The sequence below is a fragment of the Copadichromis virginalis genome, linkage group LG8 (assembly GCF_057382275.1).
Source record: "Copadichromis virginalis isolate Kocher_CV1m ecotype Utaka linkage group LG8, C_Virginalis_male_GT1.1, whole genome shotgun sequence".
NCBI classification, from domain to species: domain Eukaryota; kingdom Metazoa; phylum Chordata; class Actinopteri; order Cichliformes; family Cichlidae; genus Copadichromis; species Copadichromis virginalis.
This window is the reverse complement of record NC_140625.1, coordinates 19,773,803-19,795,804: the sequence shown is the minus strand read 5'-3', so window position 1 is coordinate 19,795,804 and position 22,002 is coordinate 19,773,803. Positions and strand designations below refer to the sequence as shown.

At 40.3% G+C, this 22,002-nt stretch overlaps 1 protein-coding gene and 1 long non-coding RNA gene across 3 annotated transcripts in view; one reads left to right on the top strand and one right to left on the bottom strand.

Annotated features, from left to right (window-relative positions):
• The first annotated feature begins 1,503 nt into the window (after nt 1-1,503).
• tcf7l2 (transcription factor 7 like 2) overlaps nt 1,504-22,002 on the top strand; it is a 107,929-nt gene continuing 87,430 nt past the window's right edge. Inside the window, exons 1-3 of the mRNA XM_085466391.1 lie at nt 1,504-1,744; nt 2,499-2,644; nt 5,572-5,661. The gene's annotated coding sequence lies outside the window, so the exon portion shown is untranslated. The remainder of the gene's footprint in view (nt 1,745-2,498; nt 2,645-5,571; nt 5,662-22,002) is intronic.
• Nucleotides 14,482-21,916, bottom strand: LOC146703257 (uncharacterized). 2 transcript variants are annotated; one of them, XR_014921972.1, is made up of 3 exons: nt 21,856-21,916; nt 19,878-19,996; nt 14,482-14,889 (listed from the first exon to the last, which is right to left on the bottom strand). It is a non-coding gene; the product is annotated as an uncharacterized LOC146703257 (long non-coding RNA). The 2 variants fall into 2 exon arrangements; XR_014921973.1 differs by lacking the exon at nt 14,482-14,889 and adding an exon at nt 19,425-19,641.

The window sequence follows — 22,002 nt, the reverse complement described above, 5'->3', positions numbered from 1 at the left end:
TAGAAGATGGCGCAACCAAGATCTTCCTTTTGAATTCTGAAGCCTATAAAGGATTTGGGGACCTTGTGTTCCTATTGGTGCAGAGTCTGGATCTATCACCGATCTCTCTTACAGATACACGATGCCCTATGCTGTCAGCAGCAACTAACAAGGTAAAACCTTTAACAGTGCGGCTTGTTGTCATTTAGGCATGTTAAGGCGATGTCGCAAAGGTCTGCATACTTTTATTTGCAGATAACATAATAGATGTTTTCTGTTAAAATGCAGTTGTGTGTGGAGCCTTGTTACTATCACTGAAGGGTTCGTTAGACTGAGCCCAGGCACCATTGTGAAGCACTCTGGCTTGTTTGGATCTCGCTAAGGCTACAGCTGAAAGACGTTATTAGGACACGACCCTCCTTTTGTGACCTAAAAATCTGAGGATCGTTGGATGGTCTGCAAAATTGTGTCCTTATTACTTAAAATCCATTTTATACCATCTTGAATCTTGCTTTTTGCCATTTTGCTCATTCATAACTAACACTAGTGACCTCACCTACATATTTGTTCAGATCTGGAAACACAACAAAATCACTAAAAGTCCAACAGGGCAAAAAGCATGAGTAGATATGCGGCAGTGTAAATAGGTGAAAGTTTAGCCAGATTAACTGCTCTGTCTTTGAAGGTACAAAAGGGATTATGTGCAAGGTGCAATTCCAAGAGCATGCCAATGATCACTTCATCGCTATCCAGGTTAAGGTCATACATGACTGACTGGTGTTAAAGGATACTGTTGGTGTGTTCCCTCTGAGAGCACCAAAGAAGCCTATGTAGGTATCAAAAAAGTGTTGACTGTACCTGTTGCATTTATCAAAACTTCTGTGAACTTATTTTTGACTGAAGATGCAGGCAGCGGTACTGATAAAACATACAACATCCTTGGTCTATCTTCTTCTAGGAGCCACTGAAATTCAGAAAACTGAAGCTTAGAAGGCATCAAAATGGTGGCAGCTGCTTATACGACCTCCCTCCAGCAGGAATGTGTGCTTTCGCATCTAACGATAAGTAGGCTGGTATGCAGTGTATACAGTCATTTGCCTGGTGATCTACTGGGCTTTTCAAATAAAGATATGCAGAAGAGCACTCCTGAACATACAACCATGAAACAAATGGGATATAGGAGCAGAAGACCACAATGGAAGAACAGGAAAGTGAGGCTACAGCTTGCACAGGCTCACCAAAGCTAGACAATAGAAAATAAAGAATGAGTCATCTGCAACATTAAGATGATAGGGTGAGAATCTAGCATAAACAACATGAAAGCATGAATCCATCCTGCCTGTTTCAGTGGTGGGGGATGTTTTCATGGTGCACTTTGGGCCCCTTTGTGCCAGCTGAGCATCATTTAAACACCACAGACTACCTGATATTGTCCCTTAAAGTTATGACCACAGCGGATCCGCCTATACTGCTGGTGGGAGGGTCACACACCATGCCACAAAATTCAGATAATGTCACCTGACTTCTTGAGCATGAACTCACTCTATAGCCTCCACAGTCACATGAGCTCAACCCAAAAGAGGACCTTAGGGATGGAAAAGGGATTCACATCATAGATGATAAATCTGGAGCAGCTGTGTGATGGGATCATGTGAAAATGGACCAAAATCTCTGAGGATGAATCTATGCCACAAAGAATTAAAGCAGTTCTGAAGGCAAGAGGAGGTCAAGTCAGTGCTAGCAAGATCACTTCACAAAGTGGCCAGTGAGTGTATTTTACTATTGAGTATAGATCTAGGCCTAAATTTCAGGGGTTATTAACTAAAAGTGAGTAAAAAGAAAAACTGAAAATAGCAGCGCATAGGTAATTAAAATGTTTTAAAAAGTGAATAAATGCTCGGATTAGCTTGCTAAACATATATTTAACTAACATTTGCAATTGTTAGCCGATATAATTGGTGGTCAATACTGTTTGTAACTTCCATAAAACATCGATAGACAGTTGAAATTATTACCTAGGTGTAAGACGGCTTAACAAATTAGTAGATATACATAACAAACAATAAGTTAAAATAGCAACATCAGCTGCAGATTATATAGCAAAAGTAGCCTAGCTTAACGTGAAATAGTTAGCTAGCAATACTTAGCTAAATATAATGGAACAACGATAGAATTGGTAATAATTAGCAATACATTCCTTTTATCTTCTGCTTATTTCAAATCGTGTCATAGTGGTGTTGAAATAATCAGGGTCTTCAGGTTTTTCTTTTTATATATACAAAATGATGTTATAAAGGTAAATAAATGAGTTAGTAATAAGTAATAAATATAAAGGAAGCGATTTGATAAACTGAAAGGCACTATAGAGGTCAGGAATATTAGTGTCCTGCAATAACAATAGATTCATGCTAGTTGACTGAGTAAGCAGAGAGAAAAGGGGAGCTCAGTTTTATTTTAGCTGTCGGGATGTCTGGGTAGGTGTCTGTCAGAAATATAACTCCACAGGTTATGACATACAGGCTGAAGGGTGAGGGCTACTCACCAGAGGAGACACCATCCAAGAATACCAGAGATATGGACAAAGACAAGCTGAACATGAACCTGCAGGCCATGGTCTGAAGAATTTGTTTCAAAGAGCAAGAAATCAACATAGAAAGAGGAAAAGGTCAGTGTATATCTGTAATGCACGGTTTTTGTTTTTGTTTTTGTGAAATCTATGAACTTGCAGTCTTTGCATAGTTTTTGTATACATGTGATGCACATACAAGGTTGTCTAGTCAGGTTATTATGGAGTTTAGCCTTTAGCCTAAAATAAAACGTTTACAAAGTGGTCTTGTAAAGTTCAGTTACATAGGGACATGCAGCTAGTTTTTGTCACAATGCACACAAAATCATGCAACTGGCTTTGATTAGAGACCATGTGTTAAGTACTGGTAAGGCTGGTTCAGCACCATGGACAGATTCAGCAAATTTCAGAGTGAGCAATTATCAGTGGAATAATGATAATTGGCAAAGAAAGGTCTGTTGTCGCTAATGTGGATTGTGAAATGGTCATCAGTACAGCTTGTGGGTGAATTTGAAATGCAGATGGAGCTAGAGATCGAGATCGAGATATTTCATTGTAATGCTTACGAGCAAAACCCACATAACTGCCAAATTCACGTACAATGAGTCTAAAACCTGGACATTAATTGTTTTTTACAGGTTCTAAATCTTATGTTAACAGTGTATGTAGTTTTGATTGGACTGGATGTTTCTTACAAAAAAAATCCTCTTAGACATGCTTCTGCCTTTGCATTTTTATGTACACAGACTTCTTCCTTTGACTTATTGATCAAAGAATTCAATCTTTTTGAAACATGACTGCTTGAGTTTTTCCAGTGATAATTTAAGTTGTAAAGTTTGGTGTTTCTCATTCTTTGTGAACAGAGAGGACAGAAGGTATCAAATCAGCTGTAAAGGGTACAGAAGGGTGGTCCATTATCACTGAGAAACCAAAGTAATACAACGTTTCATGGCCAGAGATGAAATAGTTGTTTTACATGTGATGCACACCGATAGAGACAGGGTGGTGATGAAGCAGAGGCCCTCCTGGTTACACTGCGTCTCCTTAAAAACAAAAATCTCCCAGCGTAGCTTCGGCTCCAAGCTGATGTGCTATAGGGAGCTGAGGTCACTGGTTCATCCGTCAGAGACGCTCCTCGCTGATGGATGGCACTCAGAGCAACGCGCGCCCAATCCGCTGTAGCCCTAACCGCCGAGAAAAGGCCTTTGCAGGCAGAGAAATAAATAAATAAACAGCAACATCAAAGGGATGTTCAAAAGAAAAACAAAGCCTGCACACGTTCGTTTGCAAACACACACACAGAGGCGCACATTGGCTCTCTCGCACACATCCGGCGAGAGAGAAAAGGGAGGCGGAGGGAAAAAATACAAAGGAGTGAAAGCGTACACATAGTTTACTCTCCGATGACACTCGGCTTGAAGAAAATCCAGACAAAACAAGGCAGAGTGGCGAAAATTGGAGCGTTTGATGGTTCGATATTCATTCTGAACAGACTCAAAAACAACTATCACGGCAAAAACTATATACAGATTCACTTTTGTTTGTTTGTTTGTTTAAAAAGAAATCTACAAACACCCTCAGAGATCTTTATTTCAAGTCTTTTGGTATCTCACTGTGGGGATTAACTGACACCTTCACATACTGGACATCCAGCTGAGGTTCAGCAGTCATCAGTAAATCTATACGTGTTATGCGTAGTCTAAAAAACCTTTTTAGGCATTCTTCAAATAACTGTTAAAGAACATGTTTCTTATTGTCCAGGAATCCCACGAAAACATCATTTGATCCTAGTAACATGTGATCTCTGTGAAGCCTGATATTGTAGCTCGTTCCACCATACCATATGGATTAATTTTTCCAGGATTTCACAAGTGTGGTTAGCACTGCAAAATGATGTCAATGTCAAGTGTTGAAAACTGTAGTTCCTCAAATTGCCACTTGAGGCTTGCTACACAAGTGAGTTACTCTCCATAGACTCCCATGCTAAAATGCTCACTTTACAGCAGGACTGAGAATATTTACAGCTAGTAGAAAAACGGGTTTGGTCTCAGTAGATAAGCATTCATAACAATTGTAAAGGTGTTGAATCCTTTTTTAAAACGCTTAAAGTTTGTTTGCTTTGGCAGCTGAAATTAGTTTGATCAGAATCAGAATCCTTGAGAAAATGATGTGGTCACAATTGCTCCAAGACAATAAAAAAGTAACTCACTAAACTAAATTAAACATATTACAAAGTTACAAAATATAACAAAATAGCACTAATATATACAAATAGCTCAATTATAAGTATCCCAGTATATAACACTAATGGTTGAAATTGAAGTGCAAGGATGTGCAAATATTATGGGTGTGCAGCTATTACAGTGCATATTGTGCATTTGATGGAGGAATTACCACAAGCAGGAATGATTTCCTGTTTTGTTCAGCGATGCATTTTGGTAATAGGCTAGCAAACAACCTGTTTGCTGTATTGCGGTGAGGTTTACAGTAATTGTACAGAACTTGCTCTGGACTTCATGTTAGGTTGTATCAAATGTTGCTGACATCAGTTTATACTGTTCGAGTCACTCACTGAATTCCACTTCTTATACCAACTTTATAGTGTCCGGCCATGGGGCTGATGTAACGTTGCTTATATCTTGCTGAATTCAATGTGAGAGTAGCAGCACAGACCAGCCAATCACAGCTGGTAGAAAAATATACTGGAACTCAAAAAACGAATTATTTTGCGTCTTACTTCTAAGCATTTCTTCACCCCACGCTCCACCTGCCAAGTCCCACTTTAACCCTTGCCAGTGGCTGAAAGTAACATTTGCTTGACAGTAACATAAAACAGACTATCGTCTGGTATATCCTTTAAGCGAGAACGAAATATCTGCCATTTGTTGAGTCCCAGTTAGGACAGTCTCCAGTTGCTCCAATGGTACTGCCGTCCTGTATCCGGCAGCTCACACAGAATGTGAAAAATGTAGGAGCCTTTTGTTTGAATGTGTCAAATAATCTACTTGCACTCTGTTTCTGGACAGAAATCTGTCTGCTGGGATTATAGAAGAGCACCAAGAGCTCAGAAAGGAGGCAACAAAACTCCCCCCAAAAGTTGAAGAATCCTGTATGAGGTAACTTAAAGCAATCATTCAAAAACAAGTTTGAATTCGGGAACTTTTACCCCTTGAAGAGTCTTAGGATGCTTTTAAACATGTGGCTACTTATTGTATTCCAACTCAAAAATGCATCGTGATACCGGTTAACACATTTTCCTTCACTTCTTTCCTTTTGAAGACACGCTCAAAAATGATAACATTTACATTTATGGCAGTCATCACAGATGCACCGTGTTCTTCTTTGTCTCCTTCAACCGATTCCTGGGAACTGGAGCTAAATGTTATTGTTTCCACGATCGTGGATATTGGCAACCGGGAACCTCAGCAGATTGTGAGTGCTTTGGTTGGTTAGGGAGCCTTGCTTGCATGGCCTTGAGTTAGTCAGCATGGGCTCATCCCATGAAATATTGAGGAAGCTGGAAGGGCTGGGCTGGGGCCTCACGTTGGGTGTGTGTGTGTGTGTGTGAGTGTTTTTGTGTGATGGGGAATGCCTGACGGTGGAAATAGTGGATGTTGTGTCAGCTCCCCCAAACCAAAACAAACACCTATACCCCTCCCCCCTCTCCCCCCAGTGTACTCCTAAAATCAGAAAAGTGGATTGCAATATATCTTCCATTGAAAATATACCATTCTCTCTCTTGTTTTCGCACCCGACTCCCCCCTCCTGCTCACCCCTCTCTCTCCTTTCTGTCTTACACCAGCCTGACTCTCCTCCTAGATTTAATCTCATCCTTATTCCTGTACCCTTAATCTTTTTCTTTCTTTACATCTCCATTTCCTTCCAAATCAGCACCTCTCATCTTTCAGATTATTCTCCTTCACTTTCTGCTCTTTCTCTTTCTCTCTGTTTTCCAATCAGCCCACAGAGTTGCTGCTGTGTGTGTGTGTGTTTGTGTGTGTGAGTGAGTGTGTGTGTCTAGTCAGTCAGTGAGCTGAGCTACTGTACAGACAGTTTAGTACAGTTGAAAGAGCACATCAGACTTCTGCCCTGCTCTCTCTGAGGGCTGATAATATGGGCCCTTCTTACCTGTTAGGAGCTAGTGAGCCGCTGCTCCTCCCTTTAAATGAACTTCAGAGGGGGAATCAGATTGACAGGAACACAGAGAGGGCTGCCTCGTTTGACTGGCGGTCCTGTCAAGGTGAACCCAAGGTGCTGTCTCGGGCCCCGTATTGCTTTCCACAAGGCTGCCCTGGTGAGCTGATTGGGTCTTAATGGTGCAGTAATGACCCAAACAAGCTCTCGCACACTTATGCGCGCACTCCATCTCGGCCAAGGGCGCACTATTGCAACCCATTTTGGAAACTTAAAGGTCTAAGCCAGCTAATTTGGCAAGTTAACATCAGTTGAGCTTCCCTATTAATCTTTGTTTCAAAGTATGTGAGAGAAATATAAGGCGAGAGTAGTAAGTGTTTGAGAAACCATTAAGAGTGCGTGGTCTCGTTTTTCTCCCCGACAGATTCTGCATAGTAATAAAGGCGAGGGGAAGCCTCTCTTTAAGCCTCAGCACCTTAATAGCCTGTATGATGACACTTTATCTATAGTTTGTGCATATAATCACCAAACTAAAGGGGGCGACCTCAGGGCGTGGGTTCACCCGCTGACATTTGACATCTTTATAATTAACTGGGAAGGTCTAATCTCTGCCTTCAAATGACGCGTGGCCGCATTCCATTTAATATGCTTATAAGCACTATGTATTATTCAAATATGCTGATGAGGCTCCGTTACAAAACAGACTTTTTGACACAGGTTTTTCTCTCCCGTCGTGGTGGGGTACGGGGCCACTAATGGACGTGCAGGGATCGGAGAGCAACAGCCCTTCTGAAATTTTCATTCCCTGAGAAAGACGACAAAGTTTTCTCCTAAATCCTCTTTGTCTTACGCTCCTGTTTGAATTTAAGGAACTCCGGAATAACAGAAGCTAAATGAATGCTTTTCAAGGTCTTAAAGTGAATTCTTTCTCGTAGTATAAGACCTCATTAGTATTAGGACAGGGGCTGCTTGTGTGGCTTTCTCTGAAGAGTTTTAATAGTTTTAATAGTTTTGGCCAGAGATGTTTGGAAGAATCAGCCATCTTTAGACCGAGGGAACCAGCAGAGCTTTTTATGGATGCGGGCTCTAACAGGGCTGGAAGAAAGAGCCTCTTATGTTCACTTTTGGCTTGAGTTACTTTTGAGAGGTTGGTGGTCGCTGGGTCAGAGGCTTCAGTGAGCCGGTAACCACTACACGAAGCCCTCAGTCCTCACCGGAGCTTTTCGGCTGCAGCAGAGCCTTACCGCATTCCCAGCCTTCCATCCTCTCATTTTAAGGAAAGGAAGGGAGCTAGAAATCACCGAGCAGCGTATCTTAAGACGCTATCAATGTTTTTGCCTTTTCTTTCACCAATCCATATTCATGAATCTCTTAGAAATTAAAAAATCAATATTAGACCACAATTAGACTGTGCTGAGGTCATGCGGTCTTGTTTTTTGGAAATCATACAAGCAACCACGGAGCAGCTACTATAAAAACAATGGAAAATTATTTTAATGAATGCATTATGATACAAGGTCATTACAAACTAGAATATTAATTGCATCTTTTGTCTTTTGAAACCACGTTTTTTGCACTAAATGTTGGCGATCTGCAAATCTAAGTGTTCTTATGATGTTTACGAAGTCTTTTAACTTTAAAATCATGGTAGATTTGGAGTAATTAAGAAAATGAGGCAAACTACTTTTTTCATTAATTTCACTATTATGTTGTCTGAAGCAAATATACAGTCCCTGGATGAGGCAAGTGCAACCTCTTTTTAACTGCGTATTATTTTAATACTCTGGTCTTCTCAGCAGGAGAAGAACGAGGCTGTGTTATTTATATAAGATAGGGGGCATTTTTCATACTTTCCTCTGGTTAATTGTTCGCATTGTCTTCAAAAAATCTAACATCCGAAAATGTGAAAAAGCAGTTTTCTTAAAAACAACCCCCCCCCCCCAAAAAAAAAAAAAAAAAAAAATCAAACAATGTCTGGTGCATGTGCCCTCTGTTTCAGGTTTATCCCCAGCCCGCTGTTTGGTTGTTACAGGATTGATATTGAACAGCATTGAATCACCTTTTTTTTTGTTCCTTAAAGGTTTGTAAAAATTTGTAAATGAGTTCTTGCATTTGTTGAAGGCATATTTTCTCCCTGGTGCCCATGGGTGTAGGGTGTGTGTGTGTGTGTGTGTGTGTGTGGGGGGGGGGGGGGGGGGTGGTTATTGAGTGTGTTGTTGTTGATCCTGGGCCGTGAATCCTTCCCTGCCCTCTCCTCTGCCTGGAGCCTGCCCCCAGCCTCTCCACAACCTCCCACCGAGCTCCCTCCGTGTCGGGCTTCAGCTCCGACTTTTCCGTCTACGCGGCTCACCATCGCATCTCCCGCCTTCCCGTCTCGTGTCCCTTTAAACGAAACTGTTTTCGCTCTTCTTTCTGATTCTTGCGTTGCTTGTGTACCTGAGTTTTACAACCCTCAAACTAGTCCCTTTTAGAGACCCTCGCGGGTGTTTTTAACCTGCCTTCAGCCCACGTGTACACTTTACCTGCCTGGGTCTCTTTCAGAAGCGACTAAACAACAAAATGCTTAAAGCTTAATTTGACTTTAGGTTTATGTAACAGCTGTTGTGTTAATTGGAGACACACAGTGTTGCAAATCCAATGTTTCTTTAACTCGTTGGTAAGAAAATCACACCTTTGGAGTTACACAGCTGTAGAAAGTTAAAAACTGAGCACTTTTGAGTGGATGATAAAGAGTTGGCCTGGTCGTAAAATACCAAGCGACAAAGTATATGTGTTTTTTTTTGCTTGTTTGCTTGGTGCTGAAGTCCCACCAAGAGCACACAAAAAGTCATTACAAAAACCATAAAATACCGTAAAAGAAGCTTTTGTTAGCTTTAGAAAGAGCCAGATGAACTGTAAGAACTCTGTCAAACTACAGTACTGTGCTGTAACGGCTATCAGGCGCATAAGTATAATGCTGTCAACTGTTTAGCTGCTAGATTCCCAACTGGAACATTATCACATTTTCACAAATGCCTTGTTTGATGATTTCAATTTGAACATTTGCATTTACATGACTTAGTTTATGGGACCCCATTACTGCTGTTGTAGGCCGTGACGCTGGAGGAAGGGTACACCAATTTTGATCTTAATTAGTGATTTTTGGCTTCTCAAAATTAAGCGAGCATGATTTAGTAATACTGGCTAACGTAGTTGAGACAGACAGTCTGATGTGCTCACATTTACACCTATAGGTAGTTTTAAATCACCATTTAACTGATATCTTTGGACTTGAGAAACCAAAGTGCTAACCACTGTACCACAACGCAGCCATTTCTTGATGTCTGTGTAGGTTCTCAGGCATCCAGGTTGTGTTGGTCTTAGGAGCCTGAAAAAAGAAGACAACTGGACTTCTTTACGTTTGTGAAGATGCTTCAACCCTGATCCAGGAGGCTTCTTCAGTTCTAAAACAAAAAGTGGCGACACCTTGGACTCTCCAACCCCTACTGGGGGTTAAATACCTGGGATCTTTTGTTTTGGATCTGAAGAAGCCTCTTGGATGAGCATTGAAGCATTTCACAAATTTCAAGCTCCTAATATTTCTAAAAGATAAATGTTCTTTTTCATAATTTAACTCAGGATTGTCAAACATAAAGCCTTGGGGCCAGAATTGGCCAGCCAAAGACTCTAATACGCCCCATTGGATGGCTTTGGATTTTGCATTTGCATTTTCTTGTCATGTAGAAAATACTCAACATACTGATGAAATTGCTCTTCTTTTTCTTATATTAAGGCATCTCACTGATTAAATGTGTAGCTAAACCTTGTTACACTGACAGAAATTGGAATTTCACTGGTCCGGATAAAATCAAAGTGCGTTGTATGTGGCCTGCATTATAAAAAGACTTTAACATCCCAGTTTTAAATGTTATCAGCACACTCGTGTTTTCTTATGTTTTTGTCTGAATGCTTTCATGTTGTATGGAAAGGCTTATAGAAGGCATAATTCTCATTATCTACCCATGATGATATATCCCATAGCATATAACATGAGCCAAGCCTCGTGCCAAAGGTGCAGTATAGACATGAGCAGCGTCTATGAGAATTTTATTAAAAAGTTCCAGACAGAAAATGATGCTCTGCACAAATATGCGTGGGATACACATAACATCTTGTGCATCTGTTCAGAGTGCATGTCCGCCAACGATTCTCTTTGCAGACACATTAAAAAAAACAAAAAACCAGTGAAGGCAACGGGCCTGTTGGCAGCCATATTGGCTGAGTGATTTATTACTTTTCTCACATCCACCTGTTGTTTTTCATGGGGCCTAATTAGAAGCCTGCTGTGTGTGTCATATTGTAACGTCAGTCAAACAAGCATGGAGGCAGTTGTGCAAAATTTGCTTACGCCCAAAATAAACAAGGTAAGAAATATTTGCCGTCTTAAGCCATTTGAGGTGGGGAATATTAAAGGCTTATCTCGCTTTTTAATGTCCTAAATATATCAAGAAAGATATTTCCCTCCTTTTCCCCTCTTTTCTGCCACTGTCCTCTCTCTCAAACAACCCATCTTTATCGCTTCGACACATCTCTCTTTCCTCTCCTTCTCTCCTTCTCTCCTTCCCTAGGCCCTGCAGATTGTCACTGTTATTTACCAAATATAGTCTGACAAAGAAGTGGGATTTTTTACTGATTGAAGATCAAAGTAGCAAAGTCTCCTCCTCGAAGCCCGCCCCTTCTATTAGCCGCCCTTAAGAACAGAGGAAAACATCAATTTCTCGCACATCAATGGCGGCTTCATAATCAATTGAAAAAGACACTTGTATGGGGATGCAAATCTTATCTTTGTCTTATTAGAGCTTTTAGAAGATGCATGTCGGGATTTAATGTTATGAAATAAAAGGGGGTCGCTTTTTTTTAATCTAAAGATGCAGAGGCGTTAGTAATGGTCGAAATCAAAGCCCAGAGACTGTGGTAATTACTGGAGGAGTTTGGCTATCCTTATTAATATTGATCAAATATTACTGTGATCTGATCTCTGGGCTTATGATGAATTTGGAAGGTGGTTAACGAGCACAAAGAGGAACGTGGCAAAGCAACAACGAACAGATGTCCATTTTCTTCTGGTTGGGATTATGACCATAAATGGTAGAAAGACCAGCAGAAAAAAAAATCTTATTTTCTTTTTAAAGTAAAATTATTTTCACTCACATTTTTCTCTTATTCCTGTATTCCTCCATTTTGCCTTAAGTCGCAACAAGGTGATGCACGCTCAGGCTGGTTTGAAAACTGGAAAAAGACAGTTGTGTCAAAGGGAATTCAAGGTTGCTTTTTCATTGACCTGATGATGATGTGCAGAGCTTTCAAATGGCCCTAAATAAGCTGATGTCCTCTAGGCAAACGGGATGCACAAAACACACTGATTCATCCACCAAGAATGCTGCAGATGATCACAGAATGTTAAAAGATCCTCATTTTGAAGTGTAAATAAGGCCGGCTCAAAAGTGTTGCCGGTAAGGGCACAATTTCTACAAAATATATCCCAATTCTAGTAAGCTTTTTTTTCACGTTAAGTCATACTTAAATGAAAACCAAAGGCATGATTTCATGCCCTGGAATATACATTGTAGATCACAGGGGATTGTGAAAGGTGGAAAATTCATTAATGTTTATTTCATTTAAATTCATATATCGAAATCCTCCAGCTATGAACACATAAACAAAAGAGTGAGGGGGCTTTGGAGCCACCCATGTGGAAAGCATTGATTGCTGCTTGCTTGAAGCCTTCAGGAGTCTATTGGACATAAAACTTGAGGCCAATTGATTTTTCTGCATTAATTTCTCAATTAGGATCTTCGAGAAGACCACGAGGGCTGCAGCCAAAACACTCCAGTTGAGGCTAAAGCATGAAGCTTTGGGGCCTTATTGTTGTGGATGTGTGTTTGTGTATGTGTGTGTTGGCACTGTATCTAATGTACCTACCACAGAACTATCTGTGTGATTATGAAGGATTGTGGGATCAATTTTCAGGAAAAACGAATACCTGAGAGGTAATCAATATTTGAACCAACTGTGCCCTCAAACTTCATACACTCACATCCCTCCATCACAGTCAAACATTAAAACAAAAGACCGACAGACCTTTAAGAGCAGCTGTGAGCGTACAGTATGTGTCATGTTGACAACAAAGAGCATTTAAACAAAGAGAGGAATTACACAGCTAAATATGTACTTTGGTATATTTGGTTGCCCTTGTTTCTTTTTTACCTTCTGTCATCTGCAAAATAACAACTGTTGAATTATGAGTGGGTCTTAACAATCAGGGATTTCGTTAAACATCCCTGTTTGACTAATGCAGTGAGGTCATGATAAGTTAAAAAGAAAAGAGATGCAGAATGTGAGTGTTTTGTTTTCTTTACAATTGGCTTTAGAGGTTTAGATTTTACTTAAATGTGTTAAAAACTTAGAACCAGATTAGTGCCTGCTTTAACTCTCAACTCTCAGTACTGTACTTTGAAGCATAGTACTGTGGAAAAGTCTTGAGCTGCCCCTCATTTCTTTATATTTTACTAAGAAAATGGGAACTACATGCAGGGATTTGCTGAAATGTGTAAATACAGTATATAAAGGAAAAACAGTTTGTACAATTCTAACAAGCTTGAAAATCAATATTGGTATGACCACCTTTATTCTTCAGCACAGCTTGAACTCTCTTAGGCAAACTTTCTTCTAATTTCTTTTCTTCAGTCTTCAGAAATAGTTCTCCAGACTTCTTAAGGATATTCGAAGCTCTTCTTTGGATGTTGGCTTTAGTTCTGTTTTCTGTCTGCTTCAGTAATGTTAAGGTTCGAGGCCAATCCATGACTCTTAGTGTTCCACGGTGTGTTTTTCTACGCAGCTATGCTGCTTTTACTGTGTTTGGGATCATTGTCATGCTGAAAAATGAAGCTGGTGTCAGTCAAACACTATTAGGATGGTACATACATGGTAGATTTTAAGGTCAAAGCAAAAGCATCCGTGTTCACAATTCTATCAAATTCGAAAAGATTCCCAACACTTTTCTTTAGACATTCAGTTTTCTGGCCCTCTTAGGAGATTTCCAGTGACCTTGTACATATTGAGAATGATTTGACCTAATCACTCCATAAGACCTATTGCCACTGATTTTCAGTCCACCTCTTGTGTAATTTGGCATAACTCCCTTTTTCTCTTCCTCAAGAAAAGCTTTATGACAGCCACCCTTCCACTGAGACCATTACTAATGAGGCTTTGGAGAGTAGTAGATGGACTGAAGGGTAACGTGCATTTCTCAGGTCCTATGTCAGGTCTCTGGTCGATAATATTTTCACGGACCGGCCTTTAAGGTGTCGCGATTCACAGAAGATCCAAAATCAAACGATACAACCAAGACAAAAACTGTGTTTTTTTTGTAAATATAATAATAAATGCGAATTCACTGTGTAATTGTGTAACTTTATTAGCAGCATCCTCCTGAAATGCGCCAACAACACTGAGAGTGACATCCTCCCCTCTGGCCCTTAACCCTCTCTGGTCACTATGGTAGCGCGTAAATATTTCTTTCAAAATAAGACGCACAACTACAACACGAGAAAAGACCCAGGGAAACCGAGTTAACGATAAAAACCCTGAAAACCATAAATTTCACACCCGTGGCTCAACTCTCACGGCCCGGTACCAAGTGACTCACGAACCGGTACTGGTCCGTGGCCTGGGGTTTGGGGACCGCTGATCTAAATTATAATTATAAATTATATAAATTATAATTATTGTGTCAAGGTTAAATGGCTAAACAAAATAACATCTGTCTGAAAGTGATCAGGTACAAGGACTGGACTAAAATGAGTGAAAAGCAGCCAATGTCCAAAGAAAAAGTTTGAAAAACTTTAAGAAAGCCTGGAGAACTATGGAGAAAGTCTGGCTCCTTATATGTAAGATATTGTATTAAAAAAAAACTAATGGGTGATTCATGACTTTTGCACAGTACTGTATGTGTAATCTATATTAAGATATTTTTTTGACAGCGTGGTAGTGCAGTGGGTAGCGCTGCCACCTCAAATTAAGACTGTTTCTTGATTTGAACCTGCTGGACAGCTGGGGGGCTCTCTGTGTGGAGCTGGTGGCTGCATGGTTTTTCCTCAGGCGCTCCGGTTTCCTCAGGTGTAACCTGTCTCCGACGGCTGGGATAGGATCCAGCTGCCCTACGACTCTAGCTGGATAAGCAGTTAAAAAAATGGATGGATAAATGAGACTTTAGTGCCATTTTATGAAAGTTTACTTTACAAAATATACATGACAACAATAATTTCTAGAGACAAACACAATATATGGTAATGATCAGTTTATTAAGTCAAAATATTAACATTATAATATGGAAAACCACTGAAAACTTTGCATAATGAGTGCTTTTACTTTAATTGCTTGTGATTTTTAATACAGGATTAAAAAAATTGTTTGACATTATGCTACTTAGTAATGACCTAAATACTTAATGCAGTTGTCTGGCTTATGTCCTTAGGAACAGGCACACATAATATAAGGCTCTAAAGTGTTATTTAGGTGTATAAGATTTAAATTAAAAGAATGAGTCTTATAAGTTAGACTATTACTGAAGTCAAGATAAAGAGAAGATCAAATCTTTTATTTGCCATTTGCACACATACACTGGGTCTGGGAACACAGGAACTCGGAGTCAAATAAATACAGATGTATATATACACAAGTATAAAACAAAGGACACACTGAGGTAAAGTAAGGTGTTTTATTTAACAGATAAAGATACGAAAAACAACATGTCAAGTAGTTTCAGGTAAGAATCTGGAGGAATGAGATGTAAAATGTGTGTTCCAGTGTTAGATAGGGCACAAAGGAGTCCAGTGTAATTACATAGAGACTAGTTAAAATGGTAATGGTTTGTACAAAAGCTTCCCACCCTCTACTTATATTACTCACAGTTTTAAACAGTCTAATAAAGACTGGATTTTAGCGCATATATTTTACAAAGCGAATGCAACCTCAAGTAAACAAAAGGGGTTTGTATACACGACAAACAGATTTTGGCTCAGACCTACATGATATTCTTGCGGTTCTCTTGTTTTGTGTGTGTAGATACCGAGAGCAATATGTGACCACCAAGATATGAGCCTTCGCATCAGCTATAACCTGCTCACAACTTAACCTTGGATGATGTTTAGCTTTCTTTTGACTTGTATTGCACAAAGAACGCAGACTGATGTCTCATTAAGCGGCTCATCTTCCACTCTGTTAATGAAAACATAGCCAAATGAACACGCCACGGCTCTGATTTATACCGAGAGGCGACTCATTTCACACAAGGTCACGTCTCCATTGTCTCGCTCGTTAATAACGGCGCACGTTAAAGATGCAATGGGTTCTCTGTACTCAAGCTTTTTCCAAGAATTTATAGCATTGAAAGAAAACCCGTCGCTTCTTCATAACTCTGCAAATGAGCAGTAATGTCAAGTTCAAATGGGCGCTCTTTATGTTTGAAATAACATCTCAAATTCCTCTCTGTGGGTTGGTTTACTGCAAAGACGTTTAGATAATGTGCTACCAAAACTTTGTCTTCAATGAGCATAAGTCCCTTGGATATCTTAAAAATAGCATGCATACACAAGACAACAAAAGTTTGCTGAAAACTCGCACGCAGTCACACAAAGGCACCTGTTTCCATCATTTACATAACCCCCAAAAAAGGTCAACTTGCCCTTACTGTGATTTTAATTAACATCCCATTGTCAGGAACATGAAGAAGGCACAGTTCCCTCTTTTTCCTCCTCTTACAATAAGGCCCTCTGCTTCCTGTTTGAGGAAGCACCTTCTATGAGACTCTCCCTCTCTTAACCAAGAATCAGAAAGAGTTTCTCCTCATTAAAAGCGCAGAGATGTCAACGGTCCTGCTTACAATACCATTAAAGAAGAGGGAGTCCTGGTGTTCTTCAGAGGGATAAAGCAGGACTCAGCAGGGAGATACTTTCTCCACATTTGTCCTCTTTTACTTTTTCTTTAGTGGTGAAAAACATGAAGGTCACAGGTTAAATTTGTTGTCTGACTTTTGCTTTAGCAGCTCGCCAGCTGACAAGGTGAACACCTCAAATTCATCAGGATTTTGCCGCCTGAGTGCTTATGTGCATCGTTGCAGGGAGGGCCGTGCTTTTAAGAAGAATGCCAGTGGGCTTTACCCATCTGTGATTCCTTTATGCAGGCTGTCAGTGATTTCTGTGTGACAAAGGCTACTACATGTTTGCTTTGCATTACATATAAACTGAATTCACAGAAGATCCATTAGGAAACACATGAATGACATGAGTCACCTGAATCAGCCTATAAACATCTTCTTCGGCTACCTAAAGCCAGTCTGAAAATATTACTTAACCACCAACCGATTGGCTCAAACACCACTGACCTTTAAGCAACATTTACCAGCCAGCAGCGGCTTGGCTTGCTCCTCTCTGCAAGATGCTGCTCTGATGGACAGGTGAACAGTGTGTGCGTGTGCATGTGCGTGTGCATGTGTGCAGCACAGTACATAAGTTAGCTCGTCTAACAGGTGGATTCCATGTTTAAAGAGTTCAGGCCCTGCCTCGGACCTTGATTAATGGCTATCTCGTCCATTTCTGAAAATCGCTCGGCTGTTTGTTTTGAAGGCGACAGGAGACAGCTCACGTAGTTCCCATGATGCTGGCTGCGCGGATGAGTTCTGGAGACGCTCAGCTCCTGCTTGAGTCCGGTTCCTCCAGTAATATGAAGAGCAGTGTGCCTACATTCAGCACACACGTCCAGTCTGTTAGCTTGCAAACAGACTGGACGTCTGTTTGCAAGCTAACTCCTCGTCCAATTTTTTTTTCTTGGCAAAAATAAAAATGAAACTTTTTTACATCCTCAGGTTTGACCTGTTCTGATAATTGAGTCACAAACTTTTAACCTAATGAGACGCTCGCCGAGCTGTTTCTTTTATTACTCTCGTGGGGGTAATATTGATTTGGATGAGTGCAGAGTCACAGGCAAATTCATTATGCTATTATTCTTATTCTGTGCTGTCATCACTGAGATTTGTAATGTGGGTTATAAACACAGACAGAAATTGAATGCATTAAAAAACAAAACAAAACATTGTGCTTTTTATACTAATATGTTCCTGCAAAACACGTCCCTCAGACATCAGTGACCTTCAGTGAGCAGACGCACTGGATTTCTTCTTTCTACATTGATAACAGGTCCTCTCTGTGAAAAAGACATAACCCTCAGCCCTTAAAGCTTTGGTCAATATAACTCTCTGAGCGTTTTCCTTCTTAAATGAATTTCTGAAGGATTTATGAATGGAATTCCTGTATACAAAGCTTTTTTTTTTCTCTCAAATAAATTGTCCTATTGTGTCAAATGATTACAGTGCTGAGGGGCAAGGGAGCAGAGAAACTCCTTTTGTACATTTACAATAAGAGTGAAAATAAATATATAAATGTATATATCGACTGTATATACATTGTGCACATGAAATGACTTCATTTTCAAGAAAGCGGCTCTTTCCTCATCATTTGCCACGTTTTGATGTATAGAATATAAACCCCCCAATCCATCCAGTGAGTAATTAAAAGACACAGAAATGCTTTGACAACAGCCATGCACTCAATCTGGCGAGCACAATGAGAGGAAGAGTGTTCAAGAAAGCGGGCTCAACCATTTGCACACAAATGCAAGCGCAAACTAGATATTTGTTGTGTGATTTGGCTTTTAGCCTAAAATAATATACAGCATTAGACATGGTTTTCATAATCAGGTAAAACAGACATCTATTTCTCCATCCTGTCCATTCTTTAAAAAGGAAAAAAAAAAACCCCCAATGAGGACTATTAGTATAGATGTAATTACGGCTAACTGCAGTATTATCCCGGTGATAGAATTCATGTGAGCCAAATGCCAAAAAAAATGCTCCGCAGCATCTTTCTCAACAATAGAGGGAATTTGCAAATGCACATGAAGTTAAATGTTAAGTCTGGCTTATTAACAAGTAAACAAACCTCGTCGCAGGAATAAATAAGTTACCATAAAACAGCCTGCTTTTTTGTGCAGGAAAAAAAGGAGGAAAATGTCCAGCGTTAATATGTTAATCAGCAACGAGAGACCTTTTAGTGGCAACGCAGATGCATGATGGGAAATTAACCGTTTGACAACGCAGAGCATGTTCGCTGCATGTTGCTCGAAAGCAGGCGACTATTTGCTGTGATGTCTGAGGATTCGAGGACTCTGAATCTTTTTAACCCTCCTCCTGTTGTGTTTTTAAGACTGGGAACAGCTGTAGACAAACTTTATTTAGCCGCGTACATGTGAACACAAAACCTATGGGATATTTTTGTCTGTGCAGGCTGTACATAAACCAGTACAGCCTAAACACATGTCAGTTTTTACTTGTGCAGCTTCTATTTGCTTTACACAAACATGAAGCATATGTGCAGGGTGGTGGTGGGGATTGAGAAGAATTATGAGATTATAGTAAACAGTAACTCCTCTTCATGAAAGCTCTTTTCACCAAAGACTGTTTGGACTGGGTAGGCCATTTAATTATTCAAGCCACTATTTGAAAGCAAAGGAGCAAATTAAAAGCAAAATGTGGACTACTACGTAAAAAGCTTCTTGTGTGTGTGTTGCAAATATTGCTGCATACGTGTATATTTCAAAGCAATGTCGTGTTTTGTTCCTGTAAAGCAAAAGCAAAATGATCAAAGCATGCATTATATACTTTTAATTTGACATTTAATTATATTAAATGTGTGTGAGGGAACATTAGTGTGATTAAATCTGGGCCAAGTTTCATTTCCAAAAGTGCCAGTTCAAAAAAAAAAGAAAAGAAAAAAGGTCAGAGTGCGATCATGTGATCAGGCGCAGGTGATGCTTCTGACTTCCTCCACGCGCTCAGCCAAAGGAGGATGAGGCAGTCTGCGTCTGCACTGAACGACAGCCACAAGGATGCAGAGGTGAAGATGCCGGTAACAAAATAAATAACAGCGACAGACACTGAGTGTGCTCCCGCTCCATCATTCAAGGCAGCGGCGGCAGCAGCATAGCCTATCATTATGATATTAAAGGGTCCTGTAGATTAGAATCACCAGGGCGGCATCAGAGGCAGGTGTCCCCACGGCATGCATGATAACATGCTGCCAGCCCCCAGTAAACTCTCAGGTACCTGCTGAGGCAATCCGGGGAGAGGCCAGCTTGGATCGCCTCTGCTTTGGTCTGGTCTGTGTGGGCTCGGGTTTGGAGGGCCCCGAGCGGCAGGGTGCCTCTTCTTCTTCCACCGGCTGCCTAAACACAGACACACTGGATGAGAACCACAGACGGCAATGCCTTCCCCTTTTCCTCCTCGCCCCCTAACACTGCTGGCTGGGCTGCAGCCAGCTAACACAATCACAGCTTTCACCGCATCCAGATAAGGCACATCAGTGATCACCGAGCGGAATCGTCTGCTTTCATGGTGCTGCCTGGTCTAGGTGAGTCAGGCAGGCAGATTCACAACACAGTGGTGCTACGCTGTGCACATAATTCCCCATCAGTTCTGTTTGACAACACTGCTGAGAGCAGATACAGAGGAATTAGCGTCATAATATTTGTTTTTATGCGTCTTAGAGCGTGATGACATGAAACAATATTTTTTTAATCAGCAATTCTGTGGCTTGTTTTTTTTTTTTTTTGATCTCACACTCTTTTATTTTTGCCTGAAAGGAGCCATGTTGCAACAGAGTGTAAGTGTCACCTGGATGTATGATGCAGCTCTGTTTCTTGCAGCTATATTTAAATTTTTTTGTGCATGTGTGTGTGTGTTTGTGTGATTACTCCATCAAATATTGGCTGTAAGAGAAAATGCATTTCCTGCCTGATGAGGTTCACCTCCCCCTCCTACTCATTTACCGATATGCATATATATAGATATATATATGTATATCTATATATTTATATATAATATATAATATAATATAATTTCTTTTGTTATTTAACGCATACCCTTAATGAATCAATTTTATTTTGAGAAAACTGGTAAACATTTTTCTGTTTTTTAAAAAACATTTTTTATAATAATTTTATGCAATGGCTTTTAGATGATAAAATCTATAAAATCTAAAAAAAATATGTATATCGTCAAATTATAAGCAGTTCTCTCAACTTTCTTCCTAATATATGCATATGTGTAGTCTGCAGTATCATATAGCTGTCTGTGGTTGATTTTCTGCTAAATAAAACGCAGAATTGGAGCATCTAAATCTGCATCAGTTGTTTGTGTCCAGCCTGGGTGCTAAAAGAGAAGAGAGAGAGAGAGAGAAAAATAAATAAATATATGTAGTCAGTCTGTGCTGCCAGTGAGGAATTCAGGTTAGTCCCAAAGGACATCACACCTGTCAAGAAAGCAGGATGCAATAACACCCTCCATCCCAAAAAATAGATCTGAGGAAACATTATCTAATATGATGAAAAATAGATCTAAGGACCTGACAAAGCAGATAAAGTAGGAAAACAAGGTCGGAGTAATAGCTTTTATTCTGCCTTGATGGGCCTCTAGTAGTTAGTATGCAAACTAAGGACAGATCCAAAAGTAGGTTAGAGAATCTGAATGTGAAAGGATAGGATTGGAGGGGATAAAAAAATAAAACTTTAATTTCAGCTATGATCTTAACTTTATTTGGCCCTAGTGTGGCAGACTGGTCGGGAACAGAGGAGTCAAACTGGTTGCAAACAGCCTGAGGAAGTACCCTCTTTTCATTTTTTTATTTTCATTTTTTCTTCCTCCCCCCTCTGGGAGACCGCCCATATGTGCGTTTAATCCACATTTGCAAGCAACTCCTATCTTCCTCCTATTTTACCATCACTGTCCTGCTCCCAAACTGCCTTTTTCCTCCTCACATGCTTTTTTCACCGCAGTCGTCCGCCGGCTTCCTCCAGCCTCCATCTCTCACTATCTCTCCCCTCCCTCCCTCTCTCTCTCTCCTTTTTTTTCCTCCTATTTATGAAAACGTCACTTCAAGTCCCTCCCTGTTTGAATCTCATTAGTTTCTTGTGTGTTTCTCCCTGTCAATAATCCTGAATCCAGACTCTCTCTATTTCCATCCCTCTCTATCTGTCAATCAGCGCCGCCTTTGAACTGAAAACCACTCCGACCAACTTCAACTCACTCAATCCGAGCGGCTCGGCTCCTTCTCCGGCTTCCTTTTTCTGCCAAGATTCCCTTCTTTTTTAGTTTTGTACCAACCGCCAGAGCTTTGGAAAACGCCAATACAGACCCCAAACTTAAACTCGGACTTTTCTAGATCACCGAGATC